The sequence below is a fragment of the Semicossyphus pulcher genome, unplaced genomic scaffold (assembly GCF_022749685.1).
Source record: "Semicossyphus pulcher isolate SPU_LCO1_2020_fin unplaced genomic scaffold, fSemPul1.0.p SCAF_13, whole genome shotgun sequence".
In the NCBI taxonomy this organism is placed as follows: Eukaryota; Metazoa; Chordata; class Actinopteri; order Labriformes; family Labridae; genus Semicossyphus; species Semicossyphus pulcher.
The window spans coordinates 14,790,526-14,808,111 of record NW_027211637.1 but is presented as its reverse complement, the minus strand read 5'-3'; the positions used below and the strand labels follow the sequence as shown (position 1 = coordinate 14,808,111).

Genomic DNA, 17,586 nt, shown 5'->3' with positions numbered 1-17,586 from the left:
GTCATTGTATACCTTTTACAGTGCACACCAAACCTAGAGACTCACATTTCCGCCTGCTTATCAATCTTAAGATCATTTGTAATGTTTGTGTAACTCAGGAATGGAGGCAGACTGTCTGTGTGTGTGTCTGAGTGTGTGTGTAAATATCATAAACATTGACCTTGTGAAATGTATACATACTGTGATAAGGGAGGAGCGGTGGTGTTAGGTTCCCTTGTGGTGGGGAGGGAGTACGACTTCTTAGGACGGCCACATCAGGAGCTGGGAAAAGGATTTTACCAGCACTTTGTTGCGCAGCAGAGACCCTTCCTCCCCCTTCCTCCTCCATCCCCTCCCTCCTGCTATTGAAACGAAGACGACCAACATGGTTTGCAGCACAATGAAGGACCCCCTGCACACCACCCTCAACTCAATTGCTATTGATCCTCACCGCCTGTCTCTCCTGCTGCCCGTGTTGGGCTTCAGTGCAAAAAAAAAAGAGCCCAACGTGCAAACTATTTGCTAAGTTAATTGGATTTTGACAGTGATCCAATATCATGTTTAAGACAATGAAAATGTGTCAAGCCGGCTCAGTGGAATGGAAATTATCCTATTAATTTAAAACTTAATGCAGTCCATCTTTGTTTTCCTGCTCCTCTAATGTGTGTGGGGCAGTGGGAGCATTAAGATAAAGAGAAATCAGACTGTAATGTATATTTTTCAATCATTTAATGACACAGAATTAGCTCTGAGAACATGGAAAATAACCAGGATCACATTGGATGTGATGTGCAGGCTAGCCCCCTCCCTCCCAAATATTGCTAATGGACTATTCACATTATCATCCCTGCTTGTTTCTGCCTTTTTAATGGGTGGGGTGACTAATTAATTCATTATCCAAAAATGCAAATGAGATCCACCAGCCTGAGCAGCAGTCAGTCGCTTCCCCCTGTCTATTTTCCAGCAGATGCATACGCTGCTAATGTTTTCAGAGCGGTATTTATGACCTTCTTTATCCATTAAGACGTGTCATGGTTGTGTTGCATTGTGCACAGAAAAAATGTAGCATATCCAGCCATTATTTACAAGGCAATGCTACTACTACTACTACAAGCTTTCATTGCTTTCATTGTCTCGCTTTTGTGTTTCACTCACATTCCCATAAGCGTTACCATTGATCGGTTGCTGCTGATGGTCGGTCGGGCCACTTTGGCTGCTGTCGTGCATTTCCCTTCCTGATGCAGTTCCAAGCACACACACACATACACACACACTATGCACGCAGCGTTGTCCCTACGGGGCTGCCATCAATCAACAGCCCCAATGGCGTCCCCCACCACCACCTCCACCCTTTTGTCCCTGACGATTATTTGAATCCAGTCCATGTTTTTGTGTCGCTCGTTTTTTTTCCTTTTTTTTTTTGGAGTGTGGTCGGGGTAATTCTCCTTCACTAGTGTCTGGATAAAGAAAGACTAGGTCAGCCATGTGGATGCGTCTGTTGAACAGCTGAAGAGGAGGAGGAGGAGGGAGAGGGGGGTTTACAGAGACGGAGGGAGCGATAGGGGGAGCGTGGAGAGTGTGTGTGCATAGGAAAAGAGAGAGAGAGAGAGAGGGAGGAGGGGGAGAGAGAGCGCGCGTGTGTGTGTGTGTGGAAAAAGGAAGCGGAGCCTGTAAACGGCGAACTCGCTGGTTTCCTACCCCTCGAAACAACTACCAGCGCTGTGTTACTTTTCATGTGGACACTTATCATCGACGGTAACAACAACACGGCCAAAAGGGGACTAAAGGAGCCGTTTCGAGGGGACGTTATAGTGGCTTTTTTTCCTCGACGTGAACAGTCCATCAGTAAAGTGAAACCGTCTTTTGTTGAAGCAAGTGCTCGCCTGAGCCCCTCCGTGCGGGCAGCGGGTTTAAAAAAAACGGGGGGTGTAGTGGAAAAAAAAGTGTTCGTGTTCGCGTCGTTTTGTCCCGGTTCTTGGATTTGGCCCAGCTGGAGGGTCAACTCGGGCAAGAATCGCGTTTTCAACTTGTTCGCAGCGGTCTCTGGGACTCCAAGAATCACCAGACTGGCGGGTGAGTTGTTGAATACAAAAAAAAAAGATTGCAGGACGGTTGTGGTTGGAGGGGAGGAGGAGGGGGGAGCAGACAGGGGGAGCAATGTGTTAAACACTGAATTTTGGCAATATTGTTGCATTAAGCCGGCTGGCACGTAGACTTTGACCTAAAAGTGTCCACATTTTGTTTATACCAGAAGTAGGGAGCGTGCGTGACCTCGAGTCAAATGTTTGTGAGTGCTCCCGCGAGCTCAAAGTTGGCTGCATTGTTAAAAAACTTGGCTCTGTGTGGACGGTGCAGCAGACCCTCAAGCAACCTCCATGACCTGGCCACCCTGGGACAGGGTTTCAGCTAGCTAATGGTTTTAAGGTGGCAATAATAGAGTAACCTCAAGGAGGGCTTAAAAGGCAACTTGCTGTCCAGGAAAAAAAACACTTGTGTGTAAATGTGTGTTTTTAAGCATTTAAAAGCAAGAACAGTTGCATATTGACAGTAAAACATGCCCAAATGGATCAATAGCACGGAAATCTGATGCGTGGGATTTCCCCTAAGTTTAACAAAGTATTTGCTGTTGGATTTACAGCTCTGCTCTTGTCATAAATTAATTAATGGACTGTTATAACGAAAAGCACTTTAAAACAGAGGCTTTTTTTCTGGAGACCAGGCTGAACTAGTTGCAAACTGTTGAAGGGCCACCAAATTAACTTGACTTCCCCCTTCAGCACCCCAGAGGCTATGAACTCTGGCCCATGCACATGCAGCTCTCACTGTGGGGGGGTGAGGAGGGGGAGATCTGTGCCTGTTGTTGAAAAGAGCAAGGGGGGCTGGCTGGTGGGATATGTGTGTGTTTAGGAGGGAGGGGGGCAGATTAGGATTTGAAAGCAGACTACAGTTATTTGTCTGAAGGGCAGCTTATCTAATGTTTTCAGTTATAGTAGAAGGGGGGAGGAGGTCTTGTTTACTTAAATGACTGTAAAATTGCTCCTAGTAAGTAAGTCTTCATGTGACTCCAGTCAGAAGCTGAGTCCGCAGGGGATGTGGTCACATCAGCACAAAGAAGCTTCAGCCCTCAGACAAGATTCAAATCAAGGGAAGGGGGGGAAACACTGATTGCCTTCAAATCTGTGCCACATAAAAACAATCCCCTTCCTGAAATCCTCCCTCTGCTGCTGCTTTCCTCACTCAGCTATTACATGGAGTCAGATGTTGCATTGCTAATTGTTAGACGCTAATCTCCACCATTCCCAGCTTCCTGTAGCATTTTCTTTTCATCCCCCTGCTAGCTGAGAAGTGACCTCTAGCTTAATGATTCAGATGTGATTAATCCACTCGCTGCATGGGCTAATGTATAGCACCAGCGCTGTAAGATAATGGATGATTGTCAGAACGTGAAGGACATTTACGCCATGTAAATAAAGCCTGAACACTTGAGACTCGTTGTGTTTTAAAAGGCATGTAAATGGGGATATGGTACTCTGTAGCAGTCATGACAGTTATGTTTACAAAGGTTGTTTTATAGTGTTCCTTTAATTCAACTCTGAACTGCCAGTGTTCTCTAATAATAAAAGGGAGCGTTGTTTGATGTAGATATCATAAACAGATGTAGTGTGACAATTACACAACAAGCCTTGCTTCCTTTTTATTAATGGTTATCATGGGATGTTACAGTCATTAGGGATGTGAGGAAAATATTGATACGCACAAGCATGTTTGTTACACTGTAATGATTCCCTACACTATTGATTTTTAATTAATAGTTTACATGCCAAGTGTTTTAGTGTAATACAGGCAACTGTTTATATCTTAGCACTGCAAAAAGTAGTGCATTGATATTACATGTTAACAGAACAGGGATGAATACAAACACTGATGCCACTGTTCTGACTGCATAAAAAGATGGATTTCATGCATGTGGTGCAACAATGCTTTCTTACAGTATCACAGTATAATGCGATACATTGAATTGTAACCCATATTACCGCCAGATCCTTGCCAAACACAGCCGTGGAAAGTGTCACATGAGTGTACACCGTACTGTTCTTTGGTGGTCCATGAGTCAGGGCAGGATTAGTCCTTTTATTTATGTAATAGGTCTGTCTCTTATATGGTAATCAGTAATGTGACAGAAACACTTTGGTCTTCTGTCTAACATGCAGTCTCAGCCTTTGCTGTCATGTGGGGAAAAAAATAGCCTCGCTCTTCTTTCTGAACACATTTTGAACTGGCCTCTTCCTCACCTCCCCAGAGGTTAGAATATCCATTTAGTTTCACTACTTGTGGATTGAATGGAAGAGGAAGTGGTCAGCCCTCCTAATGGAGTTGTACACAAGAGCATGAGTTGCTCTGCAGTGTGGGATTTGTATGGGAAGAGAGCACCGAGCATCCAAATCTTAATTATGTACATACTGCTGCCTGTATCACTTCACATCATCTCTATTTGCAGTGCTTCATACCAGTGTTTGCAGGAAATTCAATCTGATATGCAATTTGATCCAGGCCCGAGTCCGCAGTCGGTGTTGTTGATTCATGTAAACCAAAAGAAGCATAGTATCTGTGTGAGTCACAAACACAAGTCTCACCGCTGACAAGGTAGAGAGGTCTAGTAAACATTCAGCTCACATACGGGCGCGTGTATGAGTGTCACCTCTGAGGAATCTGAGGGGCGATATCCGGATCAAAGAGGCTGTTTCCGACCATACAGAGGGAGCGATGCTTCATAGAGTGAGCCTGTAACGGCTGTCTTGCTGCTCAGAGGCGGCTCAATGTTTGACAGGGCATTGGAAAAACGTTATTTAATCTGCTCGCATGATGGTCCTCAGTGGGATTGCACCACGCTGTGTCTCTGCCCCCTCTTTCCCCCTCCCTGTGTCAGGATGATGGCAGGACTGTCTGCTAGGAAAACAGTCAGAGGTAGCCTGTAGGGTCGTTTCTTTAACGGCATGATGTAATGCAGAAAGAATCATAGAAACTGTAATTCATGTAATGTTGGCAGCGCCTCTAATTTTCAGTCTAATGAGCAAGTCTGCTGGGGTCTTGATATCTTTTCCGTTTGTGTAACAGGCTGACTCAACTGTATTCCATTGTAATTACACAGAAATGACCTGCTTGTACTTAAAATAAGCCACAAAGAAGAAAACAGATGGTACATTTGACCCATTTAAAAACAAACTGTTTATAAGAAGCAGAATGGATAAACGTTGGTAATTTACACCTCTAGCTTCTTGGCTTTGTGACTGTGTCTTAACTGCCAAATAAAATGTATCGCTCTCACTTTTCCTCCCACATCTGACCCCAGCTACACAAAAATGCTGGAGCCGTCTGGTCATAAAGCCGGGCGGAAAATCAATGAGAAGTCATGGCTGTCCATACCATTGTTGGTGTCGTTTCCATCCCCCTGCACAGAAACAGACTCTCTGCGTTGAGGAGTGATGATAAATCTCTGTTGATTCTTTAGACGGGTTTCATTTCTAAATGGAGCGCCACTTCCTGACCTATTGTCCTCACAGATAGTGGTTTACCAGTGACACATTTAGAATACATTAACCCCCTGATTGACATAAACATGAAACCGGTAGCACTGCTAAGGAGGCAGTACCCTCTGGTGGGTGACTGCTGAAATAGAGAGTGATGAAGAAGTGTTCACAGAAAATTCCATCTAATTTGTTATGTGCGCAGAGGAAGGGCCGATATCTTTAATTAACATAAACCTCAGGAGCCACCGATGAGTGAGAAATTGGGATAATTGAAAATAGGCCCTGTGTTCTTTTCCCCCTCTATGTCTGAACATCCTTAAAGCAGCTGAGCCCATCGGAGGGCACTTTCACACATGTTAAGTGGGGGGACATCTGGCCTTGTTAATTCAGTGCATGGTCATAAAGTGGAATGGCGGTCCCCACAGGCCCGCCCCGCTCTGAACACAGTCAGATGGAGCCTGTGCATCCACGCTGCACCCTCGTCCTCCCTGTTGACTGTCCCTTTGACACCAGCTCTGACACTTCAGGAGGAACGTCCTCGCAGTCCTGCTCTGACGCTTTAACACAGATGCTAATGTCCGAGGGAGATAAAGTGACAGGTTTTACTGTGCGCTTTGGTTGACTTACTTAATATAACAAAGAAACAAGACGCTCTTTGGACCACCTTAAATTTGATTTTAGTAGCTTTAGTTCATTAGCTGTATGTATAATGATGAGTGGGCTGTCAGAGTCATATCCTTATATTTACGTCAACCCTGCATCCTCAGCAATGGCGGCAGATAATCAAGTGACAGTTCCCCGGCAAAGCGATCATGCGACGCCTTCACTTCCCATTTTAGCAAGTAAACATTTAATGCGTTTAAATGTATCACAGCTTTATTTATGCATAGAATCTGCTGTTAAGTCTGAATTATACATTACCTAATGAATAATGCATCAGTGCCATTCCTTAATGATTACTTGCCAGGCAGCGAATGGTAATATTTGCTGATAAATTTACCCATTGATCTTGCGTGTGTTTAACCAGGCTTGTAGAGATGATGTTCGCTCCATTTTGTGTTTAGGGAGGGTTATTTTGTAAAGGAGGAAATCAAAAGCAAGATAATTGGCGCTTTTTTTTAGGAGGATGTCCTTTTAAATAATGACAACTAAGCCCAGAGGAACCAGAGCACATACTACATGGACCTCGTAGTTCTCCATTCTGCCATATTGTCTAACATCACAATAAGGTTTGTGTGTTTACATACTGCTCCCCTTTAGGATGAGTTATTCATCCTCAGAGCTCGACAGATCAATGTCCAATTACAGTTTTGTCTTTGTTGGCTTGTCGCCATCACACGACAGAGTATGTTTGTTTGAAGAGTCTAGACGCTGTCTGCTGCGTCGGTAATTCAGCCCATTCTTGCTAAAGGTTGCCTTTTGATACCGTGTCTTTATTGGCACAGCTTTTAACAGCCGCACCGAGCCAGATTATTGGCACATTATCCGTATAATGCTGCGAGTGTAGCATCAGCTAAGCCCTTGAAGCACAGCCCGTTACTGTGTAGATGTATTGCTTGTCCACACAATGAGAAAATATTGACTTGTTGTCACTCACTCATTTGATTAGTTGTGCGGCCGATTCTGCTTTTCATTTGTCACCCTGGCAACGTAGATGGGAAAACACAGCAGCAGCCCCTTTTCTCTCCAGTAATGAAGCAGCGGAGCGTTGCAGACTATCACATCTGGAAAACCTCTCTCTAAGCAGGAATGAATGTCTTTATCACTCATGGTGTATCATTGGCACTTGTCAGCTCAGCTAGTATCCGTAAAAAGCCAACATTTGACAGCTTTTTTTTTCCCACCGCAGAATGTGCAGCTGCGTGGGAGTTATGTTCTCCAACAATCCCACTTTGATTTTACGGCTTAGCAGAAAGAGATTTAGCCCTATATTTACAGTGTTGGCGAGTTACTGCCTTTTCTTTTCTCTGTAATAAGAGCGGCTTAAAGCAGTCTGCCGCTGCTGTGCGTAAGCCAGGTCATAACGAGAGCACCTTACATTTAACCCAACAGGATTCATCAGCCGCCTTGTTCTTCCAAAAATAATGAGGTAGACAGTAAGGGCTGCCCCGGGCTGCATGTAGGGAGATGATCTCTCTGAACCGGCAAATCAGTCCTGTTTTTTATGCTAAAAAGACAGGCTAATGACTATTCTTGATGTGTGTCAGCGCTTTAAGTTAACTAGCTTTAATTCACAGAAAGATCTAATGGGCCTGATTGTCAAGCTGAGTCGAGGCAGTCGGAGGGAGGCTCGCGCTCGGTCGGGAGGGGGGTGTAATTGTTTTTGCTGGCGGTGATTCTCTCTGGAAGGGATGACTGCACAATCCAGATATGTAAACTAGAAGAACTAAAGGGCAATATTCTGATACCTCTGTCTGCTTCCTCTTGATCAACGGGGCTTTTAAAAATTTAATTTCAAGGCTCTTTGGATTAAAGTCTCTTTGCAAACCTGCGTCTGCTCAGCTAAGCATTCGAAACATGTAAATCTTACGTGGGAAATGGTGATCCTGAGGAAATCATCAGCTGTGACGGCGCACCAAACAAAGAGAGCGAGAGTTAAAGACAACAGATGCTCCAAGGGTTTGATTCTGCTTATTGGAGCATGACACTTATTTAGTGCAGCGGTAGACAATGATGCTGTGTCTTGGCAGTGCCCAGCCAGTCATCTGTTCTCCAGAGGCATCCGCAGCATTCAGTTAATGCTTTCTTCCTTCATCCAAACCTCACATTTCTTTGTTTGCTCCAGCCTGGTGTCACTTTTTTTTTTTTGCTCACTCAGAACGCTTGTTTGCCTGCACGAGACAACTCGTAATGTTTATCAGGCTGCAGCAGAGTCGACTTCCACCTCTTATGTTACATAAATAACAAATCTGCTCAGCCCTGCGCCAGCGAAAGAGGAACGCTGCCATGATAAAGTGAGCTGACTCGATTGCTCTGATAAAGATCAACTTAAGACCCACCAGGAAGCCGTCCAGTTTGCAAACACGAGCTTTTCGGGGTTAGCATTTGAGTCAGCGTCAGGGCAAGACCGGACATCTGTCTCCTAGTGATCCATAACGCCCACAATCCCTCCCACAGACTGTCAGCTTTGGCACTCGAGCTGTACACCGGTTGCTGTAGTGCAACCCAGCCACCCACAACAGTGGCTTATCTTGCTAGCATAACAAACAGCGAGGCTAACAAAGAGGATAAGAAGCAATAGGACACACAACAACAGAGGACCTTAAGAGCAACGTGCCTTCATAACTCCACTTCAAAATGGAGGCCTTTGTTCTGAGATTGTTGGAGAGCACATCATAGCAAGGTAGCAGCACAGCTTTTCATCCTCAAACACGCTCACTCCCACTCATTCAGTCTGCTGTCGGAGAAGGAGATCCTCTGCCTGATAGGGCTTCAGAGAAAGGTATTCCTCTGGGACCGTTGTTGAGGGATTTCTGCAGTTCTGCCACGCGCTGATTAAAGGAACACTTGTAGATAATCCTTTTAAAAATAGGCCTTTGTTGTGGCAGCGGTGGATGGAGGTGGGCAGGGAAAAAAAAGGCCCTAAGATTTGGATTTTTAAACGGTTATCACCTTGGTACGATCGGCAACTCTGCTAAGATAAATATTTAATGACAGGGCGTCTGAAATAGAGCTGTTACTGACTGCTGGTGAGAAATGGAGCTTCTATTTAGAGCCCATACAGTTCCATAAAGCCGTGGCATTGGTAGACAGCCCAAGGTTATTAGTGTGGTATGAGAGGAGTGTGTGTGTGTTTGCGGTGTGTCTGTGGGCTGCTGAAGAGTTCTCACTCTTTTCTCACTGCACTGATATGAAGGAGAGAAATGCACTCAGTCTTGTTATTGAGCATTCACTCATGAATCCTTGATGGATTACGTGTGTGTGTGTATGTGTGCGCCGCTGTTGTGGCAGCACTACGCTTAATGCACGACAGCGATACCGTTCAGGCGCACTTCACCGGAACTATTTCCACGAGGGGAACAGCTGTGTGTTTTTGCCCTTTACTACCTTAGTTTTGCTCTGTTTCATTTCACATGCTCCCTGCCCTCTGGGTTCTTGTTTGATGTCATTCATGTCATGCAAAATTGATCAGGAAGCCTTGCATCGACGCTTCGCTGCGATGAAGTTATCACAGTGTAAAGGCAGATTTCCCCGACATTGATTCTCTTAACCTTACACGTTCACACTCAAGTGAATAAAACCTTTAAATTGATATCAGCTTTGCTTTTAGCTTCTTGGCTCCGATAATGAAGCGAAGCATGTATTAGGACTTGAGTGTTAGCACACAGCTCATTTAAACACTGATCTAGGCTCTGCTTGATTCATCTTGTTTACTCATTACATGATAGATATGGCCAAAGCAATTACTTCCAGCTTCCAAGTACCGTGCTTTGGGTCACACTGCGGCTCTTATTCATTTCATCCCAAGGCCCCGTGGCTTCCAATCAGTCCGGTGAGTGCTGTGCGCTAACATCTTGCCTCTTTGTGTAGGAAATAGGTGGGCAAACACAGCAGCAGAGTCCTTGAAGCACTTCCCATCTCTGCTATTGGATTACCAGCTGCCTTTCCTGGTCTCATCTGCACAGATGAGTGCCAAGATCAATGGAGCTCTTAGTGCAAAGCTAATTCGATCAGGACTGGCTTTGCTACTGCTGATCAGAGATTATTTCTTTTTTCTTATGTGAAACAAAAAACTTAATCAAGTCAAGCCCGTGTCCAATAGCCTCGTATTTTCAGCCGCTCCAACTCCCAAAGACATCAATTAGGAGGCATTTCATATTCATTATTGAATTGTTGGGTTGGCCTGCTGAGAAGAGGTGTAGAGATGGAAGCGGCGAACTGCTGCGCAAAGTGATCCGGCCAGTTTTTGCTGAGTGTAGCAGGAATGCGGCGTTTTTCTCCAGCAGAGCAACTGGCATCATAAATAAGCTAAGAGCGTGTTTTTAGAGGAATGAGGTGTCTCCCGCTTTGACGGCGAGCAGAGAGAAAAGGGGTTGAAGGGCATATTGACCCTCTTGTTCTGGAAAGCGAAAAGCAGACTCCTCAGTGCCCCTTGTTCCCCATTAATTATTGTTTGATGCTAATAAAGGAGGGGGGGGATGGGGCGTGTTATGAAACATAATTATTCATCGCAGCATTTCCCCCTCGACGAGCCTTGTTGCCCCCCCCCCTCCTCTTGTGCTCGGTGAGGAAGCTGCCAGCGCTGTCAGTTGAGTACAGCAGGCAAAGATGTCCCCTCAGCCTTTTAAGGAGGGGACAGGAGGGAGCAGGGTGAAGGACGCCATTTGCTCGAGTGATATATGAGGAGAGACAGCAATATATGTAAGGAGCTGCTGAAAGAAAGATAGAAGGTCAAGGCACATTACACTCCAGCCATTTATTGGCTGAGCGCACAGTCTGACCTGGACTGCAAATACAGTTGCTCAGCAGCAGAAGATTTTTTTTTTGTTTATGTATGTGTGTCCTTGTAAGTGTGTGTGTGTCAATGGCCTACACATTTTAGATTGACACGTGTATACACAAAGATGAATGCTGCAGTGTAGTGAATAAGCTCTCAGTGGCTTTTTATAAGCTTGCAGATGCAGTGGGAAGCTATTTTAACAGGACTGTGGCTCCACAAGCCTGTCCTCCTAGACTCCCACTAAGGGACTGCAATGCAAGGAGGCTGATTTCCTATGCATGAGGACAACATATGGCGTGCTTAAACACAATGCAAGCATGGGATGAGTTAACAATTGTGTCTCATTACGCTTTCACTGTGTTTATGTTTCCTCCTGCTCGGCTTGTGATTTGATATCGCATGCATCGACAACTGAAGGGATGATTGACAGCTCCTACACTGATACAAGACGATTTTAACTAGCTTAGCATCAGAATTAGATGTTGCATAAATAATCTCCAGAATCTGTGCCCTACTGTGCACTTAAAGATGTTTCCGGAAAGTCTTCCCGCTGAGCCTTGTTAATCAGCACGAGTGATGAGGAAATCCTTAATTACAAATCAGTTTGCCGCCTCTTTTTCCGATGATCTGACACCATGCAACTCCACTTTCCATAAGAGTCATTTACATTATTGATATGATTCATTCCTCCTCACTTGTAAAAGGCTTAAAGGCTTTATTATTTTAAGGCTCCGTCAGACGCTTAAAAGAAAATCCATTCCATACCGGCATTTCCCTGCCTCGCTGTGACGCAATCCCACCCCGTTACCCAACCTTGACTGTTACTCTACTAAACATTAAGAAAGAAAACGATTGAGCTGCTTTTCCTCGACACTTTAAAAGACTGAGTTATTGGCACAGGCAGGGCCGAGTAGTATTTTCATTGTCATTAATGGCCCCGGCGACGAGAGGGAGAAGTCTGTGAGGCTGCCACGGTCAAAAGCCTAACATTAACATTCCAAGAATATCTGAGGCTTATTCGCAGCAACTCAGCCGCACAGCCGGCTGCGTTCACCTTTTGCTTTTAAAAAAAGACACCAGGCCCCGTAGACAGACTGAGCTATGTCGTGTCAGGCTGTATTTTTAATGTGCTAATGTTGCCGCACAGTGAAGGGTGCTGTATGTAACGCAATATATGGCTGTTGTTAGGTGTTCGGGAAAGATGAGAAATATGCAGCTTGTGTTTGCTGGAGGCATAGCACACTATCAGTCAGGGATCAAGTCTCCATTTCACACATGAACAGGCAGAGTTAATCTGTGGATCACTACTGTACACTGAGTAATATCCACACTCTGCTCCATATTTTCCTGAGAGCCCATTGTTCTAGCCCCCTGCTGTGTGTGTTTCTGCAAAAATGGTTACCTTATGTCGCTGATGTGTATTTTTAGTGTAACATTCTGCTTGTTGTAACCCGTGCAGGTCTCGCTCTTTAAAATGAATTGTGTATATTTGTAGCCTACCTGTGTGTGTGTGTGGCCTGTGTGTTTGTAACAGGGTCCACTGAAATGCCACTGCTGTAAGAGGCCCAGTCTCAGCCCCTGCATGTTTTATGAGCTGTCCTCAGAGGATATGGGAGCTCTGCGCTCAGATCCTGCTTGTTCCAGCGGAGCTATCAACACTCCTGGACACAAACCCCTTTCTTTCTTTCTTTTTTTTTTACGGTGTAAAGAAAGCCCATGCAGAATCAGGGAATATCTCCAGCAAAGCCCCTGTCTGTGGCTGTAGTTTAAAAAAAGCATGTCTGGCTGCACGGAGCACTGATTCATATTATTCTGCAGGGCGCTCTACCCTTCTGCCTAGGATCACCGGCCTGCACAGCTGAGATGGTGGATGACAAGGCTGAACGCTACATTGAATATTCCACTCCCCCATAGTCACCTCCTCCCGCCCCCCCCTGCTGCTTCCTAAAGCCGTCCTTTTCCTTAAGCAAACACATCTCCAACTGGAGAACGCTCACTGATGCCGTGTATTTGCAGAGCTCGCACGCTGGCTTGTGAGGAGTTGCAGCTTTGGTTTTTGGGAGTTCTGAAATTAGCATGGAGGCTAGTAAACAAAAGGGGGATGTTGTGCATAGAAGGCGGGTCCTTTGTATAATTTATTTTGTAACGCAGTCAGACGTGATGGTTGGTTGGTTTTGTGGTGGTTAGAGGGGAAGCGTTTGCATATGAAATAATAGCCCCTCCTAATTAGCGGTAATACCATCCTGTGGTATCTAGAGGTGGAGGTGTTTTTTGGCTCGGATCATTATAAGACATTGAATGGAGGGATTGCCCCCCCCTTCCCTCCCCCTTCCTCCTCGACCATCTGTTCCAGGATAGGGCAGAGTTTGCCACCACATAGCTAAATAATTAAGGCGGAAAAATGGTCTTGTGTACTGACCTAATGGCTTTGTTTTTTGGAGCTGTTCTTGAAGACATCCTTCAGTGCCCCCGCCGGCCCGAGCTGTCAGTCTGAAACCTCCGAGCTGTCTTATCTGTCACTCTAATCTATTTATGTTAGTTTTTCCCTCTGTGTTGGCACGTCGCTCTGTGTGACACAGTGATTAGAGTAGCTGGAGGATGTAGGGCAGCTGTATGAATACATTTCCTCCTCTCCCACACTCGTTTAGACTACCAGTCGGAGTTGAACTGACGGATGGGATCGTTAAGCTGATAGGCAGATCTGTGAGGAGGAGGAGTGGGGATATTTGATTGCAGAATATCAGTTGAAGTGAGTGCTCGAATATTAAAATCTCAAGAGGCCTTTCAGTCTAACAGAACACGAAATCACTGTTTTTCTGCTCCCAGTAAATCTTCTCACTATATACATCTGATTGAGAAAATGTCATGTAACTCATTTCCTCCTCCCTCAGCTGCAGCTCTGTTCAATTTTATAGAGATAGATGTTTGAAGATTCACACGATAGTTATTTTTTTTAGTACAATTCGGGCTTGAACGTGTCCCCAGTGTGTATTCATATCCCATCTGACCCCTGCTTTACCTCTGGGTGCATTTCCATTACAACAGCATAATTCACCAAAAAATTGAATTGGCATTGCCTCTCCAGAGGTGAAACACACTAGAAACCCTTTCAAATCAGACACTTTATCCACACTGGGAGGAAAAAAACACAGGCCACAGCTATCCAGGGAAACTCAATTAGGAGCCATATACATGATAGCGCTGCGTTCCTCACATTCTCCTGCTTCTCTTATCAATGACACATTGGGAGAGGTCCTTTACTGGGCCGGCCTGCGATTACATTGCTCAAGAGTGCCTCATTTAGAGGAAAAGGGGAAGGGTGACGACGGACAGCCCTGACATTTCCCTCAGGAGCCGTGTCTAAACATGATGCCTCGTGGAGCAGTCGGAGCTGCTGAAATGGCCTTCAGCTTTTGCTCCAGCCACACAAACGTGGCCGGCTGACAGGCACTGTGTCTTGAAGTAGCTGGTATTAGGCTGCGAAATGAAGTCCTGCCCACAGACCCCTGTAGATAATGGACATCTCGGGTTGTGGAGCGGCCCCCTCAGGGCCGTGTGGAGCTCTCGCAGAGAGCACACAAACAGGGACTAGAGGAGGATTTAGCTTTCTTTTAGAGATGGAGTAGAGGCTTAGACCCCGTGGAGCACACAGTCTGATCCTTCTGTCTGAAAGTACCTGAGAACTGTTGGACAGGAAATATGTTTGACTTAGTGGGAGTCGGTTTATATTGCGAAAAGAGAGGAACGGATGCTAAAGTTAGCCCGGGGAGATTTAGTAAATTGTCTTAATCTTTTTAGGCAGTGATAGTTTATTGTTGCACACAGTGTCACTGTGCATGAGAATCTGTTCCTGCAGCACTGCGTTGCCTTATATCATGGGAGTCTCTAGGCAGGTTTAAATGTTGATGTTGGAAAGCCCCAAGCTATCTTTTCTCGAGCAACGGCTTTTACCTTGTAAACTAACCCCGGATGCCGGCTAAAAATAGAGCCTTTGCAAGCACAGCTTTAGCAGAGGGAGAAAAAAAAAGATGTGGTTACTCATCAGTGAATTGAAAAACAAGTGGAGCAGACAAGTGTCTTTGCCCCACCGATGTGAACTAAAACAGAGAGGGCCTCGGAGAATAAAGCGAGCTATGATTGCACCAGGTAAGACAAAGCAGGCGGGGTGCAGAGACCACAGAGAATCCCTTATGAAGTGGCCTACCCCTCGCCTCCAGCTGAGCCCCTTCATTGTGCTGTTGTTTCCAGGGGGCTTGGATGGCAGCTTAGATTAGATGGCACTGAGTAATGGATTGGAGCTGACGAAAACCTGCTGCAGCCCGACATCACCACAGCAAGGATCCGTGCACTGCTGAGGATCTGGCTGGTTTATTCGGATCAATTTGAGTTGCCCTCATTGTTAATAACCCTGTGTATATTCATGCTAACATTGTTCTCCTCTAATCTGTATTCATGCGAGTATTTCATTCAATCCCTCGGCAAAGCCGGCCCTAAATCCTTGCCAATCACATTTTTGCTACTTCATAATTCTCCAATTGAATATGCCATGAATGACTTTACAGGCGCTCTCCCAAAACTGAGTGGATCACTGCGCTGGTTATATTGTTGATAGATTTTATTTAGCATTTATATGCGGACTTTTCTAGTTTCATTATTATTCCTTCTGCAATTTACTGTGTGAATAAACGTCTTGAATTTGCAACTTTATATTCCAAAATAATCAATTACTTAAATATGGTGGCTTTAAAAGGAGAAACCCTACAGCGGTTTAGGCGTGATAATTTGGATGTTTATCCATAGACAGGTTTTAATTAAAACTACAGAGATGATCATGGATTTGGGTAAATGTGGGAGTGATTGTAATGAATAAAACATGGCTTTTAAAAAAAGGCTGTTCAGGAGAGAGAGAGTGAGTGAGAGAGAGAGAGCAAAAAAGGCTGTTTAGTAAGAGAAACCTGCTGTGTGGCCATTGTGGGGGATGATGTGTTAATCGAGCCACAAACTGTGTGGTTTTTCGGGCCAAAGGTCTCATTTAAACAGGCTTGGAAAAGAGAAATGTATTTGAGCGAGGCCCCGCTGGCTGCTAGCCCTTGACTCCGCTGCAGTAATGTAAATGGTGGATTAGGTGACGTTGGCTGGGACCCCCTTAAACCCCTCTCCAGCCAACTGCCCCCCTCCCTCTCTTTTCCATTAAGACAGCTGGTATCTTTCAAAGGGTCCTGGCCCAGTGATTGATGTGTAATAGCTGCAAGCCTCACCTGCCCCCTCACAGCGTTATTCATCGGCCAGGCAGCGAGCGCTGCTTTCCACTAAGCACTTTGTTTTCCCGGGTAGTGGGTGGAGAGCTTTCTCCCTCACTTTCTCTCTCGGCCTCTGCCTCATTCTCTTCCCTGTCAGCCGTCAATACATTATGACTCTTCATTGCCTCAGCGTTACTACCTCACTTCTCTGTGGCTTACTCCTCTTTACTCACTCAGTTGCTCTTTTGTGTGCGTCTGACGACAGCTGCTGATGTGCAACAAATTAACAACACGTGAACGTTTTGTTAATTGTTAAACATTTTACACATTTAAACATGCATTAAGGTAGTTTTTAAGCTAACATCAGCAAGGTAATTGTGGGTACAGATCTTGGAATGAGGCAGTTGTGTAAAGTGTATCCAGATGCTAACTAATAGCACCTCCATTGCAGCGATACTTATAGCCGCTTATAGCCGCCCACGACATCAAAGAGGAACGGACCAGCCCTCCATTTACAACAGTTCAGGGTCCTCGCTGGTTTCAGTGGAAGAGGCTTATGTTACTGATTAGAGGAGAGGAGAGGTGCTTAGCTCATACAGATTCTGGCGGCTCCCAGGATTAGAGCAGTGCTATCAAATGGTACCTTCATCAGTGTTTTCATGTTCCTCACACCTCCCAGACATGCTGCGGCACACGGACGCAGGAGGGGGGCGCAGTATGTAATTTAACACACCAAAGGAGGTGCGTGTGTGTCCTCGACTGCTCGCGCATGCGCGTTAAATCCCTCCTTTACGTCCTCCGTGTGCACTAATGTGTTCATGTGTGTATACGCCGGCAGCCCAGTGGTCGCCGTGGTAACTCATCATTAGGTGATTAATGGGGCTGTGACGAGGCTGCGGTTTAATCAGGCCTGGTGTTTGTGTTGAAGCCGACGACAAGAGCAGCTGCCCTGTCAGTTGGTGTCTGCTCACGAGATGACAGCACCCGCTGCTGAGGAGCGCTGTTGTCAAAAGTGCTCCATTGTATACGTGTGTGTGTGTGTGCACTCCACCTCCCTCTTTCCTTTTATCCTTCACCTTACATTCCTTTTAGCTCTCTCAATAAAGCCTTGTCCACTTCCCAGACAAGCCGTATGATTTTCACTCAGCTGGGTCTTCTTTACCTGCTTCAATCTCTACCCTGCCTCCTCTCTCCCACTCCCACCCTGCTATCACAGCCATGGTAACGCCGGTGCTGATTGCCTGGTCTGATCCCTCTGGGGGCTGTAATAACTATTTCTAGTTAATTTGTTGCGGTAGGTTGGAGGGGGCAAACACTGGCAGTAAATGAGAAGCCTCCTTTGCAGGCGCAGTGTGTAAGCCAGTATAGTGCAGACGGCGTGCTGTTACAGCTTTTGCCC

At 45.6% G+C, this 17,586-nt stretch overlaps 1 protein-coding gene across 1 annotated transcript in view; it reads left to right on the top strand.

Moving 5' to 3' along the window:
- Nucleotides 1–1,559: 1,559 nt before the first annotated feature.
- rerea (arginine-glutamic acid dipeptide (RE) repeats a) overlaps nucleotides 1,560–17,586 on the top strand; it is an 87,636-nt gene continuing 71,609 nt past the window's right edge. Inside the window, exon 1 of the mRNA XM_069659684.1 lies at nucleotides 1,560–2,052. The gene's annotated coding sequence lies outside the window, so the exon portion shown is untranslated. The remainder of the gene's footprint in view (nucleotides 2,053–17,586) is intronic.